General features: G+C 37.5%; 1 long non-coding RNA gene across 1 annotated transcript in view; it reads left to right on the forward strand.

Annotated features, from left to right (window-relative positions):
• The first annotated feature begins 7,964 nt into the window (after window positions 1-7,964).
• LOC111607559 overlaps window positions 7,965-13,897 on the forward strand; it is a 40,708-nt gene continuing 34,775 nt past the window's right edge. Inside the window, exons 1-2 of the long non-coding RNA XR_002752339.1 lie at window positions 7,965-8,020; window positions 11,686-11,741. This is a non-coding gene — a long non-coding RNA (uncharacterized LOC111607559). The remainder of the gene's footprint in view (window positions 8,021-11,685; window positions 11,742-13,897) is intronic.

Genomic DNA, 13,897 nt, shown 5'->3' on the forward strand with positions numbered 1-13,897 from the left:
AGCAAATGAATAAAATGAGATAAAAATATCTTTTTCCTAAGGTTTTTCTACAGGACTCTGGTTGTAGCAAGTTCGGCTGCAATGACACATTTTTCTGGATGATAAATTCTCCCAGAAGTTATTGTGATAAATGATAATATTGTTGTTTTGATACCAATTTCAGGTAATATAATGGCATAGTAATGCAGGAACACATTCTCAAGAATGAATAAACTTTAAATTCATATAACACTGTAACTGGAAGACATCTTAAATATCCAAAACAAATAAACTAAACAATAAAAACGACATAAAAAATGAAGTCCAAAGCACCAAGCAGAAGATTTTTATCATCTGTTTTTTGGTAGGAAGAGAGAAAAGACAAAAACTATAAATCATCCAAATGGAAATGATTGAGCTGCTTTAATTTATCATTCAGTTAATTGATTCATTGTTTGTTGCAACAGACCTAGTTGTGGCTCTGCTTCACCATTTATGTACTGATCTGGTCACAAACAAATTTCTTCTGTTTTTCGTTTTGTTTTATCACAGCTATGCTAACCTTGACATCAAACTTCAAGTTCCTCTGTAGGTTAGACATCCAGAATCAAGAAATGACTCAAACTGGAACCAAACTGGCAACAGGAAGTAGACAAAAAGGTATCAAACACCAACATATCTAAAGAAATTCAGCAACAGATAAAAAACAAAGTTAGCTAAAAGGTTAGTTGACAAACATTGGAGCTACATCAACATGGTATTTAGCAGAAGCTAGTGCTAATGCGCTGCTACAGTATGTCAAACTACTTGAAGTATTATTAACGGTCAATAACCAAAACTTCAACACAGAACTTTATTCAACTGAAACTGAAAACTATTCTGCAAAGCAGAGTGGGTCAAATTTTTTTTGCCACTTTTAAAAAAAATTTGGGTGGCAAATGTTTACAATTAATCAAAAAAGCGTCTAAAGAAACCCCTCATATTTAGTTTGGACGTCTTTTAACCAAATGAACCTCACATATAAGCAATAATTTGAGGTGGAGGCTGTAATTTGATAATTCATCATTTTTGTGTTGCAGCGTTCAGCAAAGGAGGAAAGTTTCTCTCCTCCAACCACTAAAGAGAGGGGGAAAAAAATCACATTTTGAGAAGTGAAGCGAGAGACACTCCACCCCTTTGATTCTCTCAGAAGTTTAAATTATGAGGCTTTTGCAAGCGAGGCCCGGCCACAGATGGATGTTCGCCAGTTGTGTGCAAAAAACTCAGGACATAAATTAGAAAGACGCGCTTTGCTGTGGAGCCGACCGTCACTGCGACAGTCGGCGTGTCCTCCCAGAATAAATGACAAAATAGGTTGCCTGACGCCCGTATTGGCAGGAGAAACGTATTTTTCACTACCTTCTCATGTGACAGTGTTGCTGGTTGTTTTCTTTAATTGCTCTGGAAGGTTTTCTATGCATAATAAGAAAATCTTGCTCCGCTGCAGTCAGAAACAGCAGAATAAGCCTGCTGTAAAACCCAGATTTCCCCTGCAAATGACACTGAATCATATATATCATAGCCGTGGCTCCTGGCTACAACGCGTCCTCGAATGTCTTTAATAAGGATGAGGATGTAAAGGGAGGGTGCAGCTCCAGTTTTAAAGTAGAAATAACCCGCTTGACTCCCAGAAAAGGTTAGCTTTAAACACATCGCATTAATCTCTGCTGCACGTTTATGGAGCTGAGTGAGTTATGTGAGGCGTTATGAAGCAAAATATGAAAAAGCAATTAGAGAAATGGAGAAAAGTCCACAGATATAAAACAATCTTCACCCAGTGTTTTCATAGATTGATGATAAACAATCAGCTTAATCCAAATGTGATAAAGGAATGACGTAAATCAATAATAAACTGCTGATTTCACCCTGCTGTGCATGTGTGATTACAATGATGGCGGCTGCAGAAATTGCAGCTTTTTACCGATGACAGCAAGCAGAAAGCGCCGTCGCTGAATAGTCACAGGTGTTACGTTGTTTGAATGGAGCAGAAATACCCAGAGTGGTTTTTATTTATATTTTTTGATCCCCAGCGCGCAGAAGGAGAGCGAACACGAGCCTCTGTTAGATTGAAACGCCGTTTTATGGGACCATTAGCGGATTGGAGATTTAGTTACACCAACATTTTATGCAGGGAGATGCAATCTGATTGGCTGAGACGGAGGTGAAGATCTGTGCTGCGACTGTTGTTTGGGAACATCACCGGAGCTGTAGGCCAGTAAAACACAGGGCCATATTAACGAAGGTTCTCACAAACATAGCTTTCAAGTAAAGTCATGTTGAACAAAGTGGAATTCAGGTTATAATAGGTGTGCAAATTATAAAAGAGGGGAGAAGCATTTACTGGGGATTTTATCTCCTAATCAACACATTGTGAAAAGCAAGTCAGATTTACAGTAATTAGTTCTGCAACACAAAGGACGGTATGATACCTGTTTGTATGCTTTATACTGGAAAGTCTGCTGGAAAAACCTGATTTTATGCAAGAACATTAATAATAGTGCAGAATCTGATGTAATCTTGGTTTAATTGCAACATTTAGATTGTTTAAAAAATAGTCATGAAGAACATGATTCCATCTAAATCATCAACAGAGATTATTGTAGAGATTATTGTAGAATACCAGGATAAAATGACCCAGATTTCTGACTTGACTTGAACTTTTACACCAATGTTTTAGGACTTGGAACTGTTTTCTTGAAAAGACTTGATATTTTACCCAAAATCTAAAGTTTAAAAAGTGAGCTCTTGCATTTTTCACTGAATGTTTATTCTGGAAAATTACAGTTTAAGTCTTATCCTGTTGATATCCTAATAAGTATCTCAAAGTAGTCTTGTTGGTACCCTGGATGTACTCCCATTGGTACTCTTCAATTACCCTGATAGTACCTCTTTAGTACCATGCGAATACCTTTTACATGGTACTTAAAGGTATTTAAGTGCCAAGGTGTCACCTCAATACTTGCAAGGTGCCACATTGTAAGTACCAAAGTACCAAGATATCCTTGGTACTTACTAAGTGTAGGTACACCGTTTGTACCTTTTTATAATTTGGGAGTTAAATGACAATAATTACAATTTTTTAAAGAAAATGCTTAAGCATTACCTCTTGGTACAAGCTAATATTTGGGTTATGGCATCTAGTTCTGCCCAATAGTAGTGTTCCTCCAAGAAGGTACAGAATTGAACCGTCTTCTCTGGGTGTAATTTAATCAGCTGTACCATAAAGGCCTCAACATCCCCACAGCATTTCAGTGCCACCACCATGTTTGGCCTTAAAGATGGTGTTGATTGTTGTTTTGGTCTGATCTGACCAATGCCCCTTGGTTGTCCTTGTATGTTTTTGGCATTAAATAAACAGCTAAAATTAGATGAACAAACTCATTGAGAGGAATTTTTCTCTTGCTACATCTCTGCCTTTTGTCTTTCACCATGTTGTAAAGCTTTGATGCCACATGGAGAGTTGAAGTGTCTCGTACCTGGCTCTGCACTGAGAGAGGCATATTCATCTGAGTATGTTCATATCACTTTCAATATCCCCCTCTCTAAGATCATACACAACAGGATCAGGCAAACACTGGAAGGGAAATGTTTTGGAGGGGGGGTTGAACATCTTTCTTCCTTCTGCTCTTTGGAAAGTGTACAGGATGTGCCTGATGTTTCCTTGGCAAAGGAAAAGGTAAAAATAGAGAAGATTCATCTGGTTTGAGTTCAGCAGCACCACATTACTTTAGGGGTGGTTTCTTCCCTGATCTCCCTCTCTCCTTTTTTTTATTTTATGCTGAGCCATCCCGTCTTCTTTTGTGATTTGAAGCTCAAACGGACCAGGAAATGCAAATAATCCCGGTTCTGAAGGCGTCCAGCGACGTGACTGTTGGGACGGTGCGGGGGAGGCCGGCTGGCTCGCCACATTAAAGCCAAGAGTTTGAGCGAGAGATGAGTGGAGACTGGGTTAAGTTAAGTGAAAGGGTAGGACTTCAAAGGCCTTTAGGTTTTCCTGCCATATTAAGAGTGACGAGACGTGTCTTTTATTAATAGCATTCGCCAGAGTTTCTGCTCTCAGCCGGTTTCATTGTTCCACAATCACGGCAGCGTAGAGACGGGATGAGAGGAGTCTTCAAAGCTGCACAGCAAATTACACCTTGATTACAAGAGGAGGGAGTCCGTTGAAGGATTTACTGCCTGTGGTTGTTTGACATCTTTTGTTTTAATCTAATTTAAAACTCTTTACCACCTTGATAAAAGCGCCATGCTCACATTTTCCACTACATCTGGCATTCTTAAAAAGAATAAAAAATCATTGGCTTGGAGACGTCTGCATTTTAACCCAAACTGTTTTTTTTTTTTTTATTATTTAACTGGTGGTCTGGAAAGTGTGGAATTTGATTAAAGTGTGTTCCAGGTCTGGATCAGTGTTGAAAATTTTTATTTCTAGAATTAAATCTGATGTTTTAATGGTCCGTCCTTCATCGGCCTGTCCATCCAACCAATTGATTGTCCGTCTGTCCAACCAATTGTTCATCCAACCAACAGTCTGTCTCTCTGTTCATCCATCCATCCTCTCTATGGTCTCCCACTCATTCAGTTGTCCGTCTCTCCACCAATCCAGTCTGGTTTTTCAAGTTTTCTTGTAAATCCTGACCTGAAATATCTTCTGTTAATTTAGGGTGGCTCTTCATGGGCAATGCTTATTTTATATATAGATATTGCATGATATAATAAATACAATAATAAAAGAAACAGAAATGAGTCTTTTTTATTCTTAGAAATGAATGAATACACAAGATCCAGCTATCCTGGGTCTCCACCTTTGCGAAGAGGAAGTTGTTTGGACCGGACATTTTTGAAGTGACTTGGAGAAAAGCAAGTTCACATCCAACAGTACTTTTACTCTGAAAAACCTAAATTATCAGTACCGTCTGCTCAACCCTTCGTTTATTCTAAATGATTTTCTATCAGTATGGAGGGATCTTCTTGGCACAAGTTTGACTGCTCCTCCTGAAACTCAATTACCGCCGCAGTTTTCTGGCCTCATTCATATCGGCTGTGGTACAGAGCGCCATCAGACACTATTTCTGATTTGCATATTACAATGCGAGCACTGCCCATCATCCCTTCTCCTCATTAAACGTCGGGCATCTCGTCGTCTTTTTTGTCTGTTTTCATAAAAAAAATGAAAAAAGAAATCTTGATTTAGCCGCTTTAATTCTCCTCTGCGGACTTGTTTACATGATTGGCTTTTTTCCCCCTTTCCCATAAATCCTTGTCAATCTAAAGCCACTCTCGCACGTTATCAAGCGAAGAGAAACAAAAAGACGCCACAGTAAACATTCTATAATTGACTGTTTATGAGCGCGATCATCAGTTAGGGTGGGATTTTAGGGCCGTAATCTGCTTTCTCCTTCTTCTTCTTTCTTTGCCATTCAACCAAAAATGGACACGAGAGTTAATGCATCCCTCCAACCTCTGAGCCATTTACACTCGCTGAATGTACTTGTAATGATTAAGTTTGAAAAGAGACATTTTTTATCATCGGCCAACACGAGAGTTGGCAATCTTAAGACCTTCAACTAGAAATAATTAGGATGTATTTGAATGCTGAGTGCGCCGAGACAAGAGTTAAGCTTGTTAACGAATGTGGTGGCAATTAAATGCGTCGTCCAGCCTCAATTCTGCTGTTTATTTTTCTCTTTTTTTATCACCTGAAAATTGATTATAATTCTCACCATAAAGTTTGAAATTCCACGCCAGCGGATAATTGAAAATGCAAGTAACAGAGTATTGTGTTTGTAAGGGTTTTAGTTCCCACGTGAAACCGGAGCTGGTTAAAATTAGTCCATGTGGCTCGTCTGTTTTAATTTCTCCACAGTTTAATGGTAAAAATCAGGTCAACCTTTAAGATTTATGAGCAGTGGAGGGGAAAAAAATGAATTAATGGTATGCTATTTTTATTCAGTCAGCCGTCTGTTAATTTGATATGACCTTAGTCAAAGGCGGCGGAATAACAAACTCTACTTACTTCTTCTTAAGAGCAAACCCCTGGTCTCCCATGTTGCTTTGCTGAGGATCTGAGAAGCGAAGGGCCCGCTGCCAGCCGCCGTTTCTTTAACTCTTATCTGCAAAACTCAACAAACGGGCTTCTTTTAGGACATCAGTGGCGCCGGGAAACGAACACCCTTTCATCTATTTACACAGCGTATTGTTTCAATTAGGCGTTTTCTTTATTAATTCAGCTTTGAAATAAGGAAAAAGGAGTTGTTCAAGTGGCATTTAAACGCGTTCAGAAAATAAATCCTGACAGCCGAATGCGGCGGTTCATCATCCGATGGAGGACATAAAGTTTGCGGCGTCGCCTCCGGGTGTCTTTGTCCTCGAGTCAAAGCAGAGGTGCGTCACCTCTCTTTTTTTCCCACCTTTCTTCCTCACTCATGAGATCTCAGTGTGACTCGCCTCATGACAGCGTCTAAAACTTCACTGCCATGGGGGGACGGGGACTCACAGGCCCCCATTGAAGCATCCCTGCAGGGGTTTTCTTCACACAGGGGCTAAAGGGGAGGGGGTGAAGGTGAAAGTTTGGCACCGAGCGACGGATCCCCCAACAAGAGGAGGCCTTTGTTGCCAGGTTGCTCATGCTCAGCAACGTGGAAGAGCCAGGTGGCCTCTGACCTGACCTCTACTCTGAGAGGACCGGTGGGCAGAGAGGCTGAAATAAAATAAAAAATGAAAGGAAGAGGCAACTTTGGTTGGAGGGGGCGCGTGTGAAACAAAGTGCTCAGAAATAGGTCAACCAGTATCTCATTTTTCTTGCGAGGCCTGTAATCACCCGTGACGAGCTCACAGAGGAACAGGCTCTTCAGTAAGGGTTGAGGACTCATGACGCTGACTGACGGATCCCAACCACCCGCCTCCTGGCAGAGAGAAACCTGGGAGATCTTAACTCTTTGTTTTTCATTTTTATTTGCTAGACTTACCTGAGTTGGCATGTTAGCTCACAATGTTTTGGTGTCTGAATTATGAGAAAATGTTTTGCCTTTAGAGACCAAACAGTTGTTCACTTATATACACATCAACCACATGAAGACAGTTGTCTTGGTGCAGATGCAAGTTAACCAAAGGTTCCTGATTTTAGTTTAGCTAATGTAGGGCTAACTAAGATTACCTAAGCTATAATAAAGTAGGGGCATGTAGGTTAGCATTAGCAAAACTAAGATATGCTAAAGTATACATAACTATGGAAACCAATGAGTTTATATACTTTGTAGGAGACGATAAACTAAATAAATCCTAATGGTAAGCTAAGGTTAGCTACATTACAAAAAAATGCTTATTTAATCTTGGGTAAAGCGAAGAAATCTGTAAAGGTAGCTAAGTTAGCATACCTTCTTTAAAATAGGCTTAAGGTATGCTAAGCTAGCATAAATTCAGCTAAAGTAGTTGATACTAAGGAAGGACATGTGTGCCAAGAACTGAAAAAATTAAAAATAAAAAGCAATAATAAAAGTACCAGTAATACAACCTCAGTTGTCTTTTGTTTCATTTATAGTTTAATATTTGATGCGAATTCGGCACCGGAAGTAGCATGTTTGGATTTTCACAATAGAAGTTGAGTTTCCGGATCTTACCGGAAATGTTTGCAATAATACTGTTGGTAAATTTACATGTGAAAGAAATATGAAAGATTGTAATGTCCAGTTAACAACCCTATCTATCTATGTTTAAAACAAAACAGTAACAGATAGAAGTTGGAGTTTATGCAAAGATATTTATTTAACATCTTAGCATAACGATGTTAAGATCTTTATGCTAAGATGTTTAATTAACATCTTATTCTGACTTTAACTATAAATCAATCTGCTTTGTTACTGACTAATATTCACCAGCATTTAATCAGTGAAGGAAAATGTTCAAGATATTCATATATCTAATTTTGTGTGTATTTTTTTTTACCACAGAAGAAGAGTTGGAGTCAGGAGTTGCCCTAATCCTCCTTTTACCTGTTAAAAAGGTAAGCGACACTGTTTAATGACATGCTAGTTAGCTTTAGCGCATCAATTTCTCTCTTTCTTACTCTTTTTAACATTAAACAAACAACACTGAAATATTTATCACTGTCAGAAATTCAAACAAGCTTAATAATAATAATAATAAAAACATGTATTTTAATCTGTTAAGATGGACTTAACTGACCATCTATTATCAGTTTCCGTTTACTATTTTTCTCACATTGCGGCACAATTAGAGCTCTGTCATCCTTTAGCTGATCACCTGTTGTATTAAAAGTATTCAGCCTCAATCATTTTGATGGTTAAATCATATTTTCTCCAAAACTGGAAACTTTTATTGATCTCCGAAATGACAAAACTCATTTCCAATGGGAGACAAATTGACAAAAAGTGTGTAAAACTGTAGAAATATTCAGGTCACTGTATAAGGTGAGAAGGAAGCCTCAGCTACTTGGAAAAAATGTAGAAAGAAATAATCACTCTTGTGCAGAATTGTTCCTACTGAATCCCATTAAACTTTATAAAAATGTGCTTTGATCGCCATGGATACCAGGAAATTCATGGAGATCTCCAAAAACCCCCAACGTTGCTGTGAAGTAATTGTTGCGCTGATGATGAGTCTTCATCAGGAAGCCGTTCCAGATCTCGCTGCAGATTTAAACCTGATCTTGTTAGAGTCTGAATCTCGCCCCTCGGTGGCCAAAGCATCCCCTGCTTCTAATGAGGCGTGCACGGCCCCCTGGGTAACGGCGGCGTCACGACGAACATACACTACACCTCAGACCTCCGACAATGAACCGTGTGGACCATAAAACCCAGTTTGCATTGGTAGTTTTGATCCCTTCCACTCTAAATGCCCATTTTAATATGCATTTTAGCCATTATGTCACTGCTAATAAGAAGCCTCTTTGAGAATGTGCCCATTGTTGAGCGAGTCTGTTAATTATGACGGCTCAAAGTGCTGCTGTATTCCACTGACTCTTCCTCATAAGAAGCCTGATTATTCATCACCATGATAAGAATTAATTTGCAGGAAATATTGCGCCTTTTCCCCTCTCATGCTTCAAATTTAAATGCTCCAAATTACACATTCAATCCATCTTTGTTTGTGGGTTCAACGCCGTTAAACAAGGCGGCACTTGGTGACTTTTATTGGACTCGAGCGACAAGTCGGTGTTAAATAAACATTTAATGTATCGAGGGACGTAAACAAATGATCCAGTAATTCATGTACCTTTCTTTATAAACAGTTTTTGTTAGATTTTTTTTCATAGGAACCATTTATATATTCATTATATTAATAATACAGGAAATACAAGTTTGTATGGATTCCATTTACACCAGAAAAACAAAAAGGAAAAGAAAAAACAGGTAAAAGAGAAACAAATAATTTAATTTTCTTCACATGTAAGTTTTGCATCTTTAACAAACAGATAAAATGAAGCTCAAACCATTTCTTTTGTTGGTTGTTTTTGCCACACTTGGATTATCCAAGATAAATGCAAGCAACAGATATCTATCAAAATACCATTTAGACGTCTGGGTGGCTCAACTGGTCAGTTTGTGGTTCTGATGATCCAACAGGAAGCGGGTCAGGAGGAGACGCGTCACAATCAGGGAAGCTACAATGCTGAAGGGGCTCAGAAACCCCTGCTGTTTGTATCCAGAGCATTTAATCAAACTGGCATTAGTTTGGAAACTGTATAGCTTAAACTTTCAATCCTGTCCGCAAACTTAATATTGTTGACAGTAGCTCCAAATTCGACTATAGACTCAGCAAGTAAAAGGATAAGATGAGCTTAAAGGGCTTTTTATAACCTTTCTATTCAGCCCAGAAGACAGTGTGAGTCACGCACCTGGCTGAAAATCTAAGGAGCTTTCAGGGCAGCATTTCGAATGAATTACCTTGCAGGTTTATTCCCTGTTATTGGCTGTATTATAGTGTTTAAGTGTTCGCTGACGATGTGAATAACACGGGTGTCAGGTGATTGAAATAAAAACGCAGCAGGAAGGCTTTTGTCACTTAGACGCTACAGTTTAAGAAATATTAAAGAATAAGATGAACCAGTGTTCCTATCCTCCACTGTAAGCCCCACATTGTATTTATGTTTTTACAAATATGGTTAGTTTCTCTGTTCTGCAAATCAGATGTAGATTTTATAAAATGTTAAAAATTGGCTCAAAATTAGGATAAAAAAAGCAATTTATTACTTTCATACATATTTGGTAATACATTTTTATACTAAGGTTATATTTTCTTGGTAAATATAAGAGGTCACCTTAAAATATTCCCACTCAGAATAAATTTTGGAGACTTTAATTTAGATTTCAGCTACTTAATCCCAGATTTCTGCATCTTAACTCAGATACAGAAATTAATTTAAAGAAAAAAGTAGATGATTATGTGAAGTATAATTTCATTTCACTAAATTCAGAAAATAAATGGTGGAAAACAAACATTGTTCTCTGATCTTCCTCGGTTTGTCTTAGCTTAGCGTTACTTTGCTTTGTTTTGTTTGACCAAAACTGCTGTGGTTCAGTCATTTGTCCTGAAATTTTTTTAACTTAACTTGCTGTAGTTTAACTTAACTATGCTAGCATAGTTTAGTGTATGCTAGCATAGTTTTGCTTAGCTGTATTTAGTTTAGTATACATGAACTCCTCTTAGATTAGCTGCACAAGCTTAGCTTGGCGTACTTGAGCATAACTTGCTTTAGTTTAACCAACATTATGTAATCTCAGGTTAGCAATAGCTCAGTTTAGCAAACTTTAGTTTAGCCTTGTTTAATTTAACCTTCATTAGCGTGTCTTATGTTAGCATAGCTTTGTTAAACATGCCTGAAACTAGTTTAGATTCAGGCATGTCAAAGTTAGCATACATTCAATAAGTGTTTAGCACTTTAGTTTTAAGTTTAGCCTGCATTAGCTCTTCTCAGATTAGCTTGCACTAGTTTAGTTTAGCATACCTTGGTCTAGTTGAGTATTACTTATTAAAGTGTTGCTTAGTTCAGCCTATATTAGCTAATCTTAGTTTCTTGCCTAAGCTTATTGCAGTTTAGAATACCTTAGCTTTTAGTTTAGCTTACTTTCACATATCTTAGTTTGGTTTACCTTATCTGATGCTAATTTATCCCTAAAATGGAAAATGTAGAATATATATTCGAAAATGAAAAAAACTCAAGTAGATCTAATCATGTTTTTTTCACTTAACATTTAATTGAACTCTGTGTTAAGTCAGGTTAATGTAACTAGCAGCTATAAAAAAAACAACTTCTAAACTTAATTTTAGAATCGTTTGGAAATGGTTTTCTAGAAACGTCTCATGTTTTGTTTCCCATTGTCTTATTTCTGTTCTATTATTAAAAACAGGCAAAGTAGATAGAAAAATCTTGAATATTCACAAAGACTGATTAACTATTGATTAAAACATTCTTTAAGTGATTAGAATAAAATCTCTGCTTGGGACAAAAACAAGTGAAATATTGTCTGACATCCAATTTAGCAAATAGTAGAAAGTCTAAAAACTGAGCAGTTTTTGTAAAGTATCTTTTCTAAAGAGAGTCACGTTGTTTCATTTTAGTGTGTTTTTCTATTTTCAGTAGAAGACAGTAGGTCAGTAGTCCAAGTAAATCATTATTGACATAATTTCTGTTTTTTATTCCTGCAGAAACGTAGAAGATGTGGAACAAGAGGAAGGAAAAAGTTTGACAGAGCAGCAGTAAGGTAGGAGCGTTTATTTCTGCTAGCTGCAGTGTTTCTGAAGCACGTTTGTTTGCGTTTATGTGTGTGCGGTTGCGTTTACGTGGTAATACAACTGAGAATCATGTTGCAAGCTTTTTGCCCAGAGTGTTTCTGAGCTCATTTTCAAATGGTAATTTGCCTTATCCGAAGCAAACTCACTGACTGTAAGTAAGTGATTATTTGCATGACTGACAATCATTCGGCTCGCCTACGGTCTTTTTCCAAACTGCTCCAGTTTGTCCAGTCTTTTGAAAGAAATAAAAAACTCAGGGTGGGCCGGTTCTCTTTGAAACATCGTTTCATTTACCTTATCATTAGACACAAATATGGCATGGCTTAATAGCGGCAAAAAGAAAAGAAAAACATCAGTTTTGATGATGGCTTTGCAGGCAATAAAAAACCTTCTTTGTGATTGCTGGATAAAGAAGATGATTTTCAGCTGCTGCTTAGTCGTATTTTGGTTGAACTTCTCGGCTTTTGGGTCCGATCACCTCAGGTTTTGGGTTTTCATCAAAGCGCCAAGTTCCTGTGGTCCTGTTTAATTGGTAATTATCCAATTTGAGGCATCTCAACTGTTGGTAAAGTGCAGCAATGACACGGACCCACAGACAGCAGAACAATGTAGTGATTTAGTAGCCGCACTCCCCCTCAATCATGCTCAAATGTCAGCCACAGACTCATCAATGCCCCGAACCCTGAGCACTCCCCGGAGACGCACACTCAGCCTGCGTTGCTACACACCAGCGGCGTGTCAGAAAACGAAACAGGACCGTGTTGACTGGAGATGGGTTTTCCAGAACCACTTCACTCTGTTTCTGTCCAAATGAAGCAGAAATACAAATTTGATCCCACTTTATTTATATTAGTCAATGGAGTTTCTTTTTACAGCAGGTTATTGTCATAACTGTTCATTTTCATGTGATTTTTATTCACTTTTTTAATTTTACCTTCACCTGAACCTTAGATTTAGTAACCAAAATAGATTCCCAGACATGAATTTATAGTTTAAAAGTGAGTCTTAGTTGAGTTTTTCCAGATCTTACTATACATGTTGTGTTTTATGCAGTTTTATCTCCTAGTTTATACTAAATGACTAACAATTTTACCACATGTGCAACTCTTCTGCTTTACAATGATCCACAAAATGTGTCACCATGTGTGTGTAGATAACTAACATTGTAATAGTTAAGTTAAAATAAACACCTATCTATTCACCCAAACACCTAATTAAGTAACCAACCAGCATTCTTTTTCTTTGCTTAACTTAACAGTTTGGTTTAATTTGTCTTAATTTAGCATGCTATATTTAACCTTAGCTTGTCTAATCTTGGTTTAACTGTTTAATTTACAATAGTTTCTTTGTTTGCCTTAATTTAACATTGATGTAGCGTGGTTTAGCTTAGCTGACTTTAATGGATTGTAGCTTAATGTATTTTTGCTTAGTTTAACTCAATAGTGTGGATTAGCCTACATTAGCATAGCATGCTAAATTTAACCTGCTTTAACATTCTGTAGCTTAGGTTAGCTTACCTCAGCCTGGTGTGGTGTAGGTAAGGTCAGTTTGTAATAATATCTTCACCTAGTTTAGCCCACCTTAGCTTACTTTAGCATACATTAGCTTAGTTTAGCATACATTAGCTTAGTTTAGCATGCCTTAGCTTAGTTTAACATGATAGCTTAACTTATCTTGGCTTAGTTTTGTTGTAGCTTAATTTAGCATACATTAGACAACTTCATTTTAGCCTAATGCAATATTTCATTAATCCTACATTAGCTTGTCTTTATCAAATGTAAAACTTGACACCAGTGATATTAAATTTATGAAAGTGACTGAAATCTTCTCTACACCGAACTAATGTACTTTTCTGTTACTTCTACAGAAAATAACAACCACCTGAGAATATTTGCTTCCTGATTAAAGGAAATTAGCTTTTAATTGCGAATTTCATATCAATATTTACAACAAATTACATTTAAAACAACTAAACATTTGCCCTTCTTGAAGAAGCTAAAATAAAAGATTAATGAAACCACGAGGATTATTTCAGGAGGAAAGCCAGCAGTGACGGTTCAATACTTGTCAATAACAATCCAGTAAAGGTTTCGCTTCGCTCTGACAAAACTGGGAGGCAGAGGAA

Source organism: Xiphophorus maculatus, chromosome 24, assembly GCF_002775205.1.
Source record: "Xiphophorus maculatus strain JP 163 A chromosome 24, X_maculatus-5.0-male, whole genome shotgun sequence".
Classification (NCBI taxonomy): domain Eukaryota; kingdom Metazoa; phylum Chordata; class Actinopteri; order Cyprinodontiformes; family Poeciliidae; genus Xiphophorus; species Xiphophorus maculatus.